This window comes from Peromyscus leucopus, chromosome 8a (assembly GCF_004664715.2).
Source record: "Peromyscus leucopus breed LL Stock chromosome 8a, UCI_PerLeu_2.1, whole genome shotgun sequence".
Taxonomy (NCBI): Eukaryota; Metazoa; Chordata; class Mammalia; order Rodentia; family Cricetidae; genus Peromyscus; species Peromyscus leucopus.
The window spans coordinates 12,313,223-12,331,483 of NC_051085.1; the positions used below are offsets into that span (position 1 = coordinate 12,313,223).

At 38.9% G+C, this 18,261-nt stretch overlaps 1 protein-coding gene across 2 annotated transcripts in view; it reads right to left on the reverse strand.

Annotated features, from left to right (window-relative positions):
- Positions 1-17,844, reverse strand: part of Hs3st5 (heparan sulfate-glucosamine 3-sulfotransferase 5) — a 176,653-nt gene extending 158,809 nt beyond the window's left edge. The window contains exon 1 of one of the 2 annotated variants that reach the window (XM_028855550.2): positions 16,969-17,844. The gene's annotated coding sequence lies outside the window, so the exon portion shown is untranslated. The remainder of the gene's footprint in view (positions 1-16,968) is intronic. The other variant, XM_037200297.1, reaches the window with a different exon arrangement.
- Between the last annotated feature and the right edge of the window lie 417 nt (positions 17,845-18,261).

Below are 18,261 nucleotides of genomic sequence, written 5' to 3' on the forward strand. Positions count from 1 at the left end.
GACTCACCCATCAGCCTGGGTTAAGTCTCGGGAGCACTGTGTGATGGTGATGGTCGAGGGTTCAAAGCTCTACTGTACTTTCAACACGGGGAGATCCTGTGTGTAGTAAAGAAATATGAGACTATGTGGTGATGGTGATGATTTTTTTTTTATTCTTTTGCTGTTTCAGAGGAAAAAGATGAGCTTTCTTTTACTACTCATCACTTAAAGTCTAAAACTATGACATCCACATTTGCAACCTATAAATCCTGGAGAGAAAAGAAAAGGCAAGGAGCCCTTTATTTCCTCCTAATAAGTATTAATTAGATATGTGTGCTTTTATATCTAGCGATTTTTCAATATGTTCAATATGTAACTGTTGAAGAATAGTCTTCTAACTAACACAGACTTGTTTACTTTCACCATTTCATCATAGAAAATTTTTCTTCATTTTATCTCTGTCCAAAAATTCAAATGAAGGCAATTACGTTAAAATTCACTGTCTGGTTTTACACCTTTAACTCCCATTGCAGCTGGTTAGTGAGTGTGATTTAGTTAATGTTTCCTTTCGGCTTCCCTTCCAGACATGAGTTTTCTGGCCCTTAGAGCAAAGCTCTGTCTGCATCTCCCTTCGTTTCCTGAACAATATTCTAATTTGAGACATTTCCCCTGTAACACCTGCCCCCAGATAATCTCAACAGAAGTTAAATAACAGACCCCCTCCACCCACCCGCCCCAGGCAGAGAAGAAGTATGCCAAACTCCCCACTTGGCATTCGAAATTCTTTTACACAAATTTATCCCTATGAGACCACAGCATTCCTCAGTCCTCCACTTAGAGTCTTGGTTCACATATTGAATTCTAGCAAATCAGGTGTTCTTATCTTCCGAGGACCAAGACGCCCTGCCTCTCCCTTTGCCTAAGAACAGTGTTGGGAATCCTTCCTTTCTCATTTCCATGCTTTCTCTGTCTTGACTTTCATTTACTCTAACTGCCCTACTGGGAAGCTTCACTTTATTTTCCAACTGGAGTAATTTTATCCTTTCCCCCGGACAAGTGAAGATTTCCTTCTGCACCTTCCCATAGCACTCACCAACTTTTAACTGAAATAAATTTGGGGTTACACAAAAGTTGCAGAGTTCCCATAGTACCTACCCTCGAGTGAGTTTCTAATGTTAACTGCTTACATACCCACAGCGCAAGGATTGAAATGATGCATGCTACTAAGCAAATAGACGTTTATTGGATTTCGTCATTTTTTTTTTTTTTTTTGCTGAATGTGCTTTTTCTGTTCTGAGGTCAAAATTTAAGCTCCCACAATGCATTTAGCTGGTTTCCTTCGTCGCCTCCAAATGGTGTCACTTCTTTAAACTCCCCTTCTCTTCCGTGACCTCAGCAACTCTACGTTATGCTATCATTTCATTTTGTACAGGTCTATTTCTTCACTCTGCTGCAGATGGCCTGTTGTGTCCATGTTTTCTGTGTCTCACAGTACCTATCACATGATAGGCATTCCATAATTACAACTTAACTACGTGTCAGAAACAATTAGAAAGGACAGTGAGAAAAGCTACCTAATTAAACAATGATGTGTGGTTATGAAGTCATCCAAGTTACTACAAAGGCTAGAGAGAAGAAGCTATAAGACAAAATTCTCTCTGCAAATATATTTGAGGGCACTTTCCCTAAGACACCAGAACAGGCTTCCCTTCCAGCTCTTCATGTGGTGACCTATAGGAAGGGCGGCCTTTTCAGCCAAGCATGTAGCCTGACCTGCTGGAGTTAATCATTATAGACTTTGTCTTCCATGTTAAGGATGGATCCTGGTCTCTTGCACAGACTACTGAGCTAAAGTAATTATCCCTGCCTCCTATATACCTTGGCTCTGTCCTGTAGCTTTCTGTTGAAAACTCTGGACAGAGAACTCTGGTCCTCCTGTCTTGGGCCCTGTCATCCAGCTGATTCTATTCCAAATTCCTCACACAGATGGCTGATGATGGTGTCATGATACCTTAAACCATGATGCAAGCACTCACCTCCCGACTAGAGTCCCCGTTGTCTGGGTTTTGATGGGCTCTGTCATCATGGCCTTTCTGGCTCTATTGCAGCCAGGAGGCTACTTTGCTGACAGGACCATGCTTTTTGCATAACATCACACCCACCAGCTCTCTTTTTTAGTCACTACCTTCTATTGCCAAGTCCCAGCATAGTTCAGAATTGCGCCCATCCTCTTTATGGTTCAGTTGTCACTATTTCACTTTGGTGGAGACCTCAAATCACTTTTATCTGCCTAAGCCTACCCCTCCTCCTCCCTCCTGTTCTAAAGTCTCTATGTGTCTTTTTCCTCCTCCCACTTTACTAGCTTTGGACTGGGAAGAGTAAACTCATCTTTCCAGGCCACAGAAGCTTTGGTATGGTTTGAAGGGACCCAAAGGAGGATGCTTTTCAATATGAAACCCATGCATCATTAGACTGAGATCTTCCACAAGAATTCTGAAGCATCTATGGATGGGATAGAGAACAATTGAACTGATACATGTGTTTTAACTGGAGCATGAATGTATAATTTTTCACTTTCTCTGGGATGCTGTACTGCAAAGAAGGACCAGAGAGTAGGGTCCCACAGAGGTGTTTTGACATCAGGCTTAATAAAGTATGAAGAACTCTTTAATAAATAATGTTCTGCTTGGTTAACAAATAAAGCAGAATGCACTGGCTAGACTTTGAAGTAAATCAAATCATACATGCAGCTGTGTGACTGGGTAACTTGCAACAGTCTCCTCACAGTAATTCAGCAATGCTCAATGCAACAGTGCACAAATAAGACCAGCAAATCATAAATGCAAGTGCCTTCAGTTCAGATACACAATGTCAACTTTTAAATACTCCAAAGGCCCCATGTAGTGAGAAAAGCTTCACTGCTGTTGATCTATAAGCATCCTAACGATAGCTTTAATCTCTCTAAGACCCTGCTACATATCCACCTGTTCACACAATGGCAGGCACATAGATACACATATGTCCTGTCATCTCATGTCTCTTGCCTTATTATATACAGGCAGTTGACAAGAATAAACTAGGAATGGGATAGTGTGTGGACAGGCTAGTTTATTCAGCTAAAATTATTTCTGATCAACTTTTTATTATGATCTAAAAAAAACTTAAAGAAATAGAAATTTAAAAGAAAGGAATGAAGAAAGGAAGGGAGGGAAGGAGGGAGGGATGGAGGAAAAATGGACCATCCTCCTTTTAGAAATGAAAATGAGGTGCAGTGCTCCTAAAACACACATGAGCATGGGGAATTAGCAAGTTTTAGACAGATTTCATAGGTACCTCTTCAGTGATGGTTCTCAGAGTTGTGGCAGACAGAGGGAAGCTTGGCCTGTTGGCTATTTGCACTTCTCTGGATGCTGTGTGCTTAAGCTTCTGGTCCACAGAGCTCATCTCATGTTGTAAACTGATGGACAGCTGACCAGTGTCAGCTCAGCAGGACTCACTGACTCCAGCTGTTCAGCGGTCTGGAGGGACAGACTGTCCTGCTGCCTGCCATTCTGGTTGGCTACATTCTCCACTCACTAAAGCTTTGGCTAGAAAGTCAACCACTATGCAGTAAGATGCGACTAATACCAGGCAATATTTTGATGAAATAACTTGCTGGGAGGGTTCCGTTTCAACTCCAAAGCCATGCCAACCATGCCCATATGCCCACATTTACACACCATGCCAAGCCTGTTCTGTGGTTATGATGACAAAACCATTAAGTTGCCATTTCAATCCTTTCCCAAAGCTATAGGTTTAAGCACCATTCACCTGTGACTCAAAGTATTCTTTATTAAACAATAGCATTTGAAAAATTTTACCCTCTATATACCTATATATACATACTTCTTTAATAGCATTTGAAAAATTTCACCCTCTGTACACTTATATATACATATTTCTTCTTCTTCAAGTTAATGGAAACTGAAAAGGAAGGACCAATTAGCATTTAATGTCACATGGCAAGATTTCAGTTTTGAGTAGTTAAAATGAAGGTGATCTTTATCTGTTGAGCCTTGCAATATACTTTACGTGAGACATGCCCTTGAATTCCAGTGTTCTATAAGGTTGGCAATAGTTTCTGTATTTTGTGGAGGAGGAAACTGACTTAGCAATTGAAGGTGTCCAAGGTTATATAGCTAGTAAGAAGAACTAGGTGTGTGAGTTCTAATCATTCTAATCCCAAAGTTTATACTCTCAATTATTATTCCACACTATCTTGTATATTACTGGAAATCTAAGCATACACTTAGAGCAGTCATCCATAATAGAGCAGGGCTTCCTGCCCTAATTACCCTACACTGAGATGAGTTTAGAGTTTGCCCGACTGCATAATTCTAAAAAGAGAAAAGAAAAAAAAAAGCCAAGCTATGGGGCTGGAAGATGGCTGAGTGATCGAGAATACTAATTTCTCTTCCAGAGGACCTGGATTCAATTCCCAGTACCAACATAATAGCTCACAACTATCTGTAACTCCAGTTCCAGGGGATCTGAAACCCTGACACAGAAATACTTGCAGGCAACTAATAAATCATTCTCCTTTAAGAAACAAAAATGAGGTGCTAATGCATATACACTAATACACATAAAATAAAAATAAATAAGTTACATAAAAATTAAGCTAAATACATCAACATTTTGGTTTCTAGGAGTGGTGATTGTTATGCAAATTCCAAACCATATAAAAAAGAATATTTCCTTTTCATTCCCTAACAATGATGGAATTCCTGTTTTCTTCACAATTGTGTTTGATAGCTACCCAAACATGTACTGGTAGGAATGATTTTCTTAAAAGCATCATGCTCAAAACCCCGATGTTAAAAATGGTGCTTGTGTTAGAAAAGAGGAAAACCTGGTTGATACAAAACTCAGTCCAGCTGCAGGCATGCAGTTCTGAAGCGAAGACATGCCTCCTGATGAGCTGGGTGCCCAGCAGCTGGGGGAAGTGGGGATGAAATACCCTAATGGGGCCCTACCAGAGAGTAGGATTGGTTAATCTCTGTCAAGAATAAATGCCTAGTACTCCATTGTTCAAAGTCTCAACAATATATTCTTGCTATCAAAATATAAAATTTAAAAACTATTTACTAATTTATATCTGTATTTATTTGAAGCTTGTGCTTGCATTGACATATTTATATAGAAAATGTAAGTCATATAATGTCTATGTTAATCCATATAGAAATTTCTATTTATTATTAGTGCTTGTATAATCTGACTTTTTATGCATCCATGCTGTATTTCCCCCCAAAGCCTTAAATTACATTTGGTTCTTTGTTATCCTTAGAGCAGTAAGGAGATTGTTAAAAAAAAAAAAAAAAACTACTTTCCACAGTGAATGATTTATTATTCAAGTCTAAACTCAACACAAAAAGGTATAAATGCAAATACTTATTCACAATAAATGTGGTGCCCCAAGGCACTATTTCTACCTCATAAGTATTTGGATATTATATTACATTATATTGTCTGTCAAGCCATACTTCCACCGCATTATTTTTATTCCTTCCTATTTACATAATGTGCCAAAAGACAATGAGAGAAAAGGTGTATTGGGTTTTACTCAGCCCATGAGGCAGGCTGTGATTGTGAGGACACAGGTTGAAAGAGAAAGGACACGTGGCCCACAAATCCCCTTGTCAGCCAGAGAACAGTTCATCTATGAAGTGATTAAAAATGGAAGAAAATCTTTCTAAATCGCATTAATATCTACATAGGGGGAGGACAGGGAGAGACACCAGAGGACATTACTAAGGGCTTCAAACAACCATTCAAAAGTAAGCAAAATTTTGTTATTATTTTCCAAGTTTTTCCTTCATTGCTAATTGGAAATACATTAAATTAATTTTAGCTATTATTGAAAATAATAACTAATCTAAATACCTACTACTAGGATGCTAATAGCCACCACACTAAGAAGAGTGTGTATTTTCCAGTTGTTTTTGAAGCAGGTGTAGTTAAATGATAATTTTCTGTTAACTTGTTAATAGAAGGCATTACTTGAATACCACCATGGATACAGCAATGGACAGAGGCCCTGACTCTCAGTGTCTTATTCTCATGGTCTTGTAAGAAAGGCAGGTGCACAATGAAGGAAAAGAGGTTGTGTGTGCTCTCACTGTCAGAATAAACTGAATAGTTCCCAGAGTACTCAGCAATTCCTCTGACTCCAGATGTTTACGGCTGTGCTCTGTAACTATCATCATCAGTCCTTTAAAGCACTGCACCTAAATCATGCATACTTCTTCCTGTATTTAAAATTTAAATTATATCACTTAAATAAAGGGTATGTCTAGAAATAGGCATGAAAATGTTGTTCTGTACAATCAGAAACCTTCATTTTTCCCATTAGATAAAGCCAGGGTTTCATGGAAACTTAGTAGCCATTTACCAGAACTACATTTACAGTATTTTAAAATCTAGCACAATGCTTAAACTAAAAAACTGTCTTTGAAATAAATTGATTTAATTGTTTAATTTTTTTGCATATGAAACTGCCTAGGTTCATCTGGCAGTCTTTTTATACTTTTCTTTGTATTTTGAATATATGACTCCTCTGCTCTATTGAAATGGTTTTCCTGTGAGTTTGGTCATTTTCTTCTGTAAGGGTTTAGAGTGTTCAGGTGGTTCTACACTATTTCCTGAGAACTCTGAGGTCTACCCACCACAGATGTCACTCAAGTTGTTTCCTAAACTCAGCATTTTGCTAACAATTTTTCCTTCCACAGTTCATTGCAAAACAATACAGTTGTTTTTCATTGGTGCCAGATATATTCATTAATAATATGTAAGTCATTTCATGGATTTTTAAAAATTCTATTTATTTTTCCAAGATCAAAGTTTCCAATGATCATCCCCATCAAAAAGGAACAACCTGTTAGTTAACCCTGCAGAAGCAGTTATTAATATATGGAGTGAGTTCTGGGGCTTAGGAACATCCACCCACCAGACCTCTCTGAAATTCCAAGATATGGTTAGTGTTCTTTCTTTGTAAGTGACATACAATCCTGGTAAGAAAAAAAATAAAAGCATTGGAAATCCCAGCTAGAGCAATGTACTGAGAGGTAGATGGGACTGGTATTTACAAGAGTGAATTTCTTTCCCTGCTCTACTACGAACCAGCTTCCTGGACCTGCACACACCATTGGATCTGCACAAAATACTTTCCCTGGGACTTGTTTTTCACACCTGTAAAATAAAGATAATTGGACTTGCATTTCTGGGCTCCCTTTCAACTCCAACAGGCAGTGATGCCGCAGTTCTGACAGGACAGTCAACACAAAGGTAGTTCCTAAAGCAGCAGCACAAAATGAACTAAATTAGGGATGGCTGGTTTTTAATATGTATTCAAATTTAGACTTGCTCATCACTTTTTTTTTTCTGAGAACTGATTGAGAATTTCATCCAGTGGTTCCTTAAGCAGGAACTTTCAAAACTCGTTTACTCTAAAATTTAACATACTGGTTCCTGTCACTTAGACTATTTTTAAATGGAGATTTGCTTAATATGGCTGACACAGATTATAGTTATAACAATACTATGAACATTTAAAATTAATACATGAATTATGAAGTATAAGAAGGAATAAATGCATTTAAATGTATTCATTCATTGACCATCTAGAAATCTGTAGTATCATGTAGATAACACTGGTTCATTGACAAATTGTAATAAAACTAAGTAGAGGGGACTGAGCCTACTCCTAGTTAATACATGCAAGGGTTTGCTCTAATTTAGGGGAACTACAACGTGAGAATCTCATGTTTAAAAATTAATGCAATGAGGATCAACAAATGTGGGAAACAAGTGACTGACTTCTGAACTGAATCCACTTTGATTTCAGGACAATCAGACTGGCATGGGAAAGCATCTGCCAGGAGAGCTGGCACCATCAGCACCAGCCCTGAGCCCACTCCCACTTCTTGTCATCTTGGTCCTCACTCATCTTGTCTCTTGTCTATGCTTTCTGTCTCTGATACCTCTCTCGATAACACGTCGTTTATTTTCTTGTGATTGCTTTCCAGTATCTGTCATTCTCAACAGAGTACCCCAAGGAAGGAGATGTTTTTTGTCAGCTTGTTTCAATCATGCTTCTTGCATCCTCCACTAGGCTGGCACTCTCCAATTATTCACTATTGTTACTCCATTTGCTGAAGAAATAAAATATTCATTTAATTAGCATTTATCCAGGTATAGATCTGGATTCTCAGCTAAAATCACCAAAAAAATGCATGACCAATATGTAATTCTCATACAGAAGAAGAGACAGGCCTATCAGATCAGTATGGTTTGGAAAGCTCATGAGGATCGCTGGACATATTTATTGCCTCCTGTAATTCCCACACTCAAGAAATAGAGGCAGGGAAATTTGAATAAGGCTTCCGGAGACACTGACTTGAAACAAACAAGAAATGAGCTTGGCTGCTAAATAACGAAGCTGGTGAGATGGCTCAGTGAATAAAGGTGTTTGTCACCCCTGGTGACTTGAGTTTGGTCACAGGGTCCACATGAAGGAGACAACTGACTCCCAAAAGTTGTCCTCTGGTCTCCACATATACTCATCTGTCTCTTTCTCTCTCTCTTTGTCACTCTATCTCTATCACTCACACACACACACACACACAGAGAGAGAGAGAGAGAGACAGACAGAGAGACAGACAGACAGACAGAGACAGAGAGAGACAGAGAGACAGAGAGAGAATGAGGGAGAGAATATAAATAAATATACATATAATAAAAAATTTTAAAATCAATAAGTCCAGCTGTCATGGCACAGTGCCAACATGTTCGATATGTGAAAACAGAGCAAGCAGTGGAAGATCCAGTTGAGTTACTTCAGCAGAATCATGATGCTAGAAAGTCTGTGGCTGTAGGATGTTGCCCCTGACATGATCTTATCATCTGATTTTTTACCAGCCTCATATCACTGTCCAGAATCTGCACACTTAGGGTGAAGATGTGACTCAGTGTTCAAATGCTTGCCTGGTATGTAAAAATCCTGGTTTGGCTCCCAGGGCTAAAATACAAGTATTTACTTAAGGGTAAGACCAGGATCTCTGTACGTAGCTTTATGCCTTAAGTCATACTCAGATACGTCTACTATAACCAGATGACAGATCTTTCTTGAATAATGTAAGGGGATTTTTGCTCTGTAAAGTTGAGATTTAGTCTTTGGAAAACGAAATGGAACCAGCTGAGATGGCTCAGTTGGTAAAGTGCCTTGTCCTGCAAGCCCAGAGACATGAGTTCAGTCTGACGCTCCCTCTTAAAAACGCCAGGTGTGCTACATGTGCCTCTAACCTCGACTCCAGGAGCGGAGGCAGGTATCCCATAGGGCTCATTGGCCAGCCAATCTAAGAACTTATGAGTGCCAGACCAATGAGCAAGCTGTCTCAAAGCAGGTCGGTAACATTTCTGAGGATGACACCCAAGGCTGTCTGCAGGTTTTCACATGCATGAGCACACATATGTATGCACACACATATCAGTAAGAATTTGGAAAAATTAAACACATGAAGAGTCATGTAATTTAGAAAGACTAGGCAATCTAGAAAGAATGTCACTACAAAACAAAATAGCCTCATTAAATGTTTTTTTTTTTTTTTTTCCTGAAGTCATACATCACTAAGAGCAACGTGTTAAGTTTTCTGTTTTGAGTATTTTCATTTTTACAGGAGTTTCACACACCAACACACATTTTTTTTTTTACTGCTTCAGGACAGCTTCCTTGTAATTTTCCATGCTCTGTGAAGATCGTTATCATAACCACATTGCATTTATTACAAATAGGTACTCCATTCGAACATCAGTTTAACTGGATTCCATCTTACTGGCAACGCTAAGCGGCTTTGTATTAGAAGTAAGATGAGTTAATGGGACTCTGTTTGAAGGATGTGCTACCTGGACCTGCTGTTGCCCAGGTGTTTCTTTAAGGGGTCCGCAAATGAAGGGAAGAAGCCTGCTGTGCAGAGGATAGGAAAATTATTATCATTTGCTTTCCTAAATTGAATGAGAATTTTTGCTCAGCAGAAGCCTCTTGACTGCAGAAGTCTGAAATTGCGTCCTGCTGGTAAGAATGCCTGTGTGGGGTGGTGGGAATTTGAACATTCCACTTTCCTTCCAATCGGGTAAATTTTATGAGTTTGCTCCCAGCCTTATGGAAGTGTGCTATCTCTCCTTTACAAAGGAGAAGAGGTTTGTGACCCCTTTACACAACAGTGAAGAATAAATTATGGTTAGGTAAGTGTTCACTTTTTGCTTAATAAGTAATTTTAATAGATTTTTAAAGGGAGAAATCCTTTCTCTTTGATATAAATTTGAGTTAAAATTCTTTAATGAAGAAGATGGACTTTTTATACTTATTTTACCAACTGAACTTTCTACTTCTTGTACGCTAAGCTCATTTGCTGGGTAAATGTTTTTGGTCATTAACAAAATTCTATTTTTTAATGATTATATACTTCTGCTCTGGATTCCACCCATCAGCGTTCCTTAGCCTCTGCATTGTCTTGGTTAACGCTTTGGGTGCTTGCGGTTCAGTTTTTTTCTGATACTAAGATTTTGAACTCCTGATTGTTTAGGTTTCACAATCTTTGCCTGTCTTTCCACTTTCCCCTTTTAAAAGCAACTTGCTATATGTCGTGCCCTTGCATAAATATATCTACAAGTGTGTTTGCAAAATACTTTGTTTTAAAGAAAAAGAATAAGTGTATTTCTTTACATTTGCTGATATATAAAATAAATGTAATTTCTTTTCAAGATGTAGAAAAGTCTGTTTGTCTCGTGCAATGTGTGTAGCTTTGAAAGTCATTTATATGCCAGGTATGATGGTGCACGTTTTTAATCCCAGCACCCCGGCACTTGAGAGGCAGAGGCAGGTAAATTCATGAGTTCAAGGCTAGCATGGTCTACAGAGTGAGTTTCAGGGCAGCCAGGGCTACACAGAGAAACCCTGTCTCAAAAAAATCATTTAGCAATGTGTCATGCTTTTAAGTTCATATATTAACCTCAATCTCCTATAACTTTGGAGTATTTGTTGTTCCCTTGTGAGTAGATGGGGAGAGTAGTGTATATTTTTCACTTTCTCCCATTCTTTCCAGATGATATTCAACAAAAACCCTTCCTTTCTTCTTGTTCTCTTCCTATCTCTCCTTTATTTCTTTGGAGACAGGACATCAGGAAGGGTAGGATGGCCTTGAACCCTCACACATCGCGTCTCCTGTCTCCACCTCCTAAGTGCTGATGTTATATGTATGAATCACCATTTTCAGTATATGTCTTCATATACTCTTCAACAGGTCTGTATTTCTTACGCTCCTTTAATTTGACTTGTTAGATTTAAATGGCGTCTAGGCACTGAGAAGAGAGATACCAGCCATAGTGTTATGTATTCAATTACTTTGTATTACATACTATTTTTTTGTTCATCATTTTAGTTCTAGACTTTAATGACATTATACTTTATGTTCAAGTCAGTTCCAATCTTTGCATTTTGGATTTCGTTCTCTAGTTGAATACATCTGGTACTTACAATCGATCCTTTTCTGTTTTTGTCTACAGTCATTACTTGGTTGCTTGGAGTATTCCTTTTAGTGGTTCTTTCAGAAGGGGCTCCTGATAGGATTGTTGCCAGAGAGCCTGCACACACAGACTATTTACTTCCTGCTTTCAAACCTTAGTAGTGGCTTGACTGACTGGTTGGCCAACCAGGGATTCCTGCAACCATGGGAAATGCAATATTCCCACGGCACCCTCTTCCTTGTTGGATATCTCAGCTGCTACTGTTGTTATTTTAAGTTCTACCAAAATTCATCCTCTTGCAAACTTCTAACAGCTCCTTCAGATAAAGCCCCTCAAACATTTCCCTTCCCTGAGATAAAAGTGATAATTCACAGAAGAAAACTTCTTAAGAGCAGCGTAACTCCAGTCTCGTGGGCTTAACATTCTGTCCAGTTAATACAGGTCACCCACCATCCCTGCCATCCCTGCACTCTCCCCACAGCATTCTTCTGAATCATGTAGAGTTATCATTTAGGGACGAAGAGCGCTGCTGGGATATCCAAGGCAAAGGCATCATTTTAGGCTGAAGAAACTGAATGGGAAGAATCTGGGAGAGGTAAAGAGTTGCTTTTTTTTTTTTTTTTTTTTTTTTTTTTTTTTTATCATTAAGCCACTACTAGGAAACTGTCAAATTTTGGACTCCAGTGACTTCCACAAAAGGATTCTTTCCATTTCCTCTGCCCTCCGGAAATGCAATGATCAGAAGTGTTTCACCCCAGTTAAGAGGACACAGCAGATGCCTGACACATGGGAGGGTTCACACAGTCTGATAGCTATAGCTCCTTTCCACATTCCAGCCATGGAATGACATACAGGTAACCAGATGATGACTTCCAGCGGGTTTGTTGTGAAACACATACACTGCCATTTTATTTTCCTGTTTCTTTTTAAAAAGACGTTTACTTTTTATTTCTAAATATATGTCTGTGCACATAGACGTGGGTGATCGGGGAGGACAGAGGTGTCAGATCTCCTAGAACTGGAGTTACAAGTACTTATGAACCATCTGATGTAAGTGTTGGGCGGGAGTCAAACTCTGCCATCATTTTGAAATGTCACTAGCTTATGCTGAACATGTAGACCAGATCCTCTATTCAATACACTAATTTGGCCTCAAAAATCCATTAACGAATATTGTCATTAAATTAAGTAGATAATTACTTTGGATACATATGGAATGTACAAAATCCTAGGCCAACTGCAGCTGGTAGTGGTAACAGTGAAGCTAGCCATGTGATACAGTGAGAGACTTAAGAACAAAGACATCACACCAGTGCAGCACACACACACACACACACACACACACACACACACACACACACAATTATCCTCCAAGTGGAAGCATCAACACAGTTAGCAAATTCCTGAAAGCATGCTGGAGTCATCCCATTCAGGCAATAGAGAACATTTCGAAGGTATTGGTTGTCATAATTTGAAATTACTAGTGTTTGATAAAGAGGGAAGCAAGTGGAATTTTGTTCTCTTGTAAGATACCACAGATGAAGAATTACACCTAAAGATCACTTCAATTTAAATATCATTCTCATACTCAAGAAAATGTAGTGAAAGATACAAGACCTCACCCGAGACTACTTAAAAAAAAAAAAAAAAAACCCTCATGGATTTCCTCATATCAACTTTCTTCAATTTAATTGTTAGCTAGTAGGGGTGGTCTGCCTCTGTGCACCACATGCATGCAGTGCACCGAGAGGCTGGGAGAGGGCATCGGTGTGTTTGGAACTAGAGTTAAGAGACTGTTGTAAGCCGCCATATGTGCTGGGAATCAAACCCAGGTCCTTACAAAAAGCAGCCCGTGCTCTTCATCACTGAGCAATCTCTTCAGCTCCTCTCTCACATTTCTAAAATATCCTTTTTTCCAAATAACTAAATAATTTTCTATCCCTTTAAAATACTTTAAGGTTTATATCAAGGATATATCTTTTAATATTCCTAGAGATCATTATGCTAAGCAGAATAAACAGATTCTGAAGGACAAATGTTGCATGTTTTCTCATATATTAAATCTAGGCTTTGTGAAGGCCGAAAAATAGAAGGGGGACCATTTAGGAAGAGGAAGGGGACTCCAGAGATGTGATTTAAGACAGAGTGAAACATGTCAGAGGAGGGTTGGATCGAAGTGTGCTACATGCATGTACAGAATGTCACCAGTTATTCTGTGAAAATAATGCATGCTAATAATAATACCTTGGTTAGAAGGAGGTTTTGTAAGCCTGGAGAAGCAATAAAACATTAGATATAATTCTGGCAGTTGAGGATAGCTATCAATATTATTTGGAGTAAGTAATATTTTTATTCTTTCCAACTATCTCCAGATGCATTTCTATCCAAAAAATACAACAATCGGACCATGTCAAATATGCTTTTATAACTTCCTGTGTTTACTTACATTGACTATGAATATTTTTATTTTAGCAATTTTTCTATATACATTTTAATGACTTCTCAACATGTTGAGACCGATAAGTGCATTTTAATATCTTTATATGCCTCACGGGTTTCTTTATTATACACTTTTGTAATAACATTAACATCCCCAAAGTTCCTCCCATGTTTAGGTCTCACTGATGGTCCCTCAGTGATGCCTTCAGATTGATCAAGTTTGAGTAAAGCTAACCTTGACGTTCACTTCTGGATGGTAAAGGTGAAAGATTATTCTGTCCAAGGGAAATTATTGTTTTTTTTTTCTTAGATCCCACCACAATGATAAAACTTAGATACTCTTTTCACTTTTCATCCTTCATCTAGAAAGGGGTTTCTAACTCCTATCCTTACACAAACAACATTATTGCTAAATACTTGGTGAGTTTCTCCTTGGTCAGTCACATCTGACTAGGTGGCTGTTTACTGTTCTTGCTGTTAGACTTTTATATTCCAAGTTTAGAAGAGAAAAGAATTTGCGGCCCCGGGGGGGGGGGGGGATCCGGTGGGAACCCAACTGTAGGAGCTCAGCCATGTCTCCTTCCTCCAGGGGTGGGGGGTGGGTGGGGACCCAACTCTAGGAACCCAACCATGCCTCCTTCCTCATAGATTTCATGCCATTACCATCCCATAATGTTTCTGTCATTTACTTTTCCTGCCTATTTTGCCAAGCACTGGAACCACCTCACACAAGGACCTGAGACTCTGCGCAAAGTTTTCTTTAGGGACTGTAATTTAAGAACACGGTCTTATAAATATGCCTACCACAGTAAGGTAATTCACCTGAGGATGTGACTCAGTTTGTCCTCCACCTGCTCCTCTGCTAGGGAAAAGGTAAGAGGAAGGGGAATGAAGAGGGAGAAGTGAAGAAAAAATGATAGAAGGATCGGTAGGGTTTTTTGAATCTGAAAAATGACAGAAAATTAGTACTGACACACTATTATGTAATATTTTCAAACCTTGTCCAACTTTAAATTTATATTTTTATAAATGTTAGGGTTTTCATGATGTTTAGCACCCACTTCATACATAATCTTGAGAACAATTCCAATCACAAATGCATGTGAAATTATTATTTTAGTTAATACAATTCTGCAAATAATTAATTTTATCCCTTACAAATCACTGCCTCACCTTCTGCATCCAAATGTCCTCCATTTTCTACATGTGATATGAATGGTTAATGAGTGTAGCCAGAGGGATGTATGGTGATATTTTATTTGTACTGAAATGTGATTTTATTTGTATGTTAATAAATAAAGTTGCCTTGGGGTCAGAGCTAATAGCAAGCCATAGCAGAAGCTGGGTGGTGGTGGTGCATGCCTTTAATCCCAGCTCTTGGGAGGCAGAGCTAAGTGGATCTCTGTGTGTTCAAGGATACAGCCAGCATGGAGACACACACCTTTAATCTCAAAACCAACCATAGAAGACCTGGGGGTCTGTACAGACAAGCAGTGACGAGGAAGTCATGTGGTTGGGTTTACAACCAATGAGAAGGCAGAACAGAAAGTCAATAAAAAGGACAAACACACAGGAAATAGGTCTCTTGCAGAGGGAAGGACACCAGCAGCAGGAAGGGTAAGGAGATTTTTAGTCTCAGCTCTTAGCTATTGCTCTGACCTCCTGGCTTTTAACTCTGTATTTGGCTCTGCGTTTCTTATTTAACAAGACAGTTACATCTACAGGGATGAACTTCTTCTTGATAGTTTCTTTTCCTTTTCAGGTTTTATGGACCAAAATCTAGCAAATGTGAATGAGCACAGAGACTGATAGAGATGGGGGAATGGCAATCACACAGAAATCCAGTCAAAGGCCTTGATTACAAAATTACACACTTCACTATGAATACAGGACCTTTAAACCTTCAGGGACTCATCATAACTTTAAATCTGAGTTTGTCCCTGTGGGCCACTTCTGTAGCTGGAATATAAAAAGCAAGCCTTTTATAAACTTAAAGCTACAAATAATAAAAAAAAGAAAAAAACAAAGTTGGTAAGTGAGGTGTCGGAGCAGAAATCAATAAAGTGGCAGTCACCAAAGACACACATAACCTGTCATCAAATGGTTTATAAGGTCGGCCTGAAAAAGAATGAAAGCAGTAAGCAATATATTGAACAGATCTGTTTCTTTGAAATCAAAGCCTGAGTTTTCAAATGTGAAAAAGATAGAGCCCTGAGTATGCAAGAATGCCTAGTCAACCCTGGAAGGGCTTACCCTATTTTTCCTTCTAGATATTCTGTAACTAGAGCCGGTACCCCTAAGTGTCTGAATAAATTACAGCATCACACCAGACAGAGTAGCAGCTAGGGAGAGTAAGGGGGTGCTCTCCTTGTGAAAGGGAGATGCAAATTAGCTCATCATACTGAAATTAAAAAGGAATATTAATGAGAATTAATAATTCAAATTGGGGAGATGAAAAGGAAATGCTAATCTATCACTTCTGTGCTGAAGTCACTCTTGACTTAGTCTTACAACTAAAGGAAACTACATAAAAGCTGAAGTATAACATTAACTTTATAAATGAAACGTAAATGACTTTCAATTCCAGTTTCAGAGTTTCTTAAAGGCCCCAGAGCATGTGCATCAGGAGCGCCACCAAGGGCGAAATGTATCCCAGCCCTTGGAATCTAAGCCTTTGGAATATGTGCAGGGGACAGTACTTTGAAGACCACTCTCTGTGACTCTTGTACACATTGAGTCTTAGGACAGCTGTTTGAGGAGTTTTCGTGAGGAGAGAGGTCAGATGATCCTGACTTCCTCTCTGCACCCTTACCTCCTTGCCCTGTCTGGCTTACAGCAATGTAAGACCCACTCCATTTACTTCCTAGTTTTGCTGGGGGATGCACAAAAGTGCTTGTTTGTCTTAAAATTTAATTGCTTTTAGTTTGTCTGCTTTCCAATAACATACAATTAACTTTTGATGTAATTAACAGTTACTCAAGTTTCACTTACCTTCACATCTTCATGCTCATCCAGAAAGTTCTATATGTATGGAGGAGAGACTTCCAAGAATATGGCAAGTGGGTTGTCTCCTTTCCAAGGGTGTCAGCTGGCCTTTGAGACTCCTGAGGTGGGCAGCAGAAATGCCAATCTTAAGCCAGTGGGGCTTGGTTATCTCTAAACAGAGCAGAAAGATGGACACCTGGTCACATGTAATCTCCAATCACCAGGATCTGACATGGACAAGGTTACTCTCGGTAAACTAACAGCGTTTCTAAATTTAAATTTGGCTGAGGCTTGTTGCTCCCCGATTTAGCTCAGTGTTGTCATTTAAAATTTCATGACATTGTGAATCAGCATCACAGGATGACTCCAACTACAGAGCAGTCGGCTGGGGTTCCTATGGTGGTAACTGACGATTTTTTCAAACAATGAATTAAGTAGGATAGTTGCTCACTTTATTTTTGATATGTGGTGCTGAATTCATACCGAATTTCTAAGCCAAGGTAAGGTTGATGAGGTCCCTTGGAAATACATCTTCACACAAAAGTCTATAATACCCTGTAAAACATAAAGATGGGGTATTTTTACTAAGTCCCCATGGAATCTTCTCGCAATTTTGCTGTTTTCTCTCACATGGGCAATGCTTGCAAAGATAATTAGGCATACACAAGGATAAAAATCCTATCTAGTTCATATGTGTGGTAGTTGATGTTTTCCTACTCAGGAAAACCAAAGTTCTAGTGTCTTTGCTGAGTGACTTGAGCAGAGGTTAATAAATATTAACAGAAAAGGGAGAATAAAACACTTTAAAAATTGATAATAAGCCATGCAAGTGTTTTTCTGAAGGGGGAAAGGAAGGAAAAAGTACAGGTAAGTGTAATATCATAAGCAAAGTGACAAGTACACACTATAAAGCAAGCATGGAGGACCTTGCATGACAAGAGCTCTCATGGAAGAGGCCCCAGTGCCACTCAGCTACCTTCCTACTTCCTGTGCTCACCAATAGAAATAAGGGAGATCATGTGACCATGTCATAGACCACTAGCAATGGGAAATACACTGAATAAAAATACTAGGAGAACTTTTATTGATTAATACAAAGATTCACAATGCTTTTCACTTTTACACATTTGCTGAATAGGGCGAGAATACTTGGAGGTAGGTAGCCATCCTGTTACTATAATATAAAACTCAATAAGACTTCAGAGAAGCATAGGTATAGACACCTATGGATGAGCATCAGAGCCAATCCTACTAATGTTTGAAAGTTGCTGGTTAATACCACCAGGTTTGGGGCTGCAG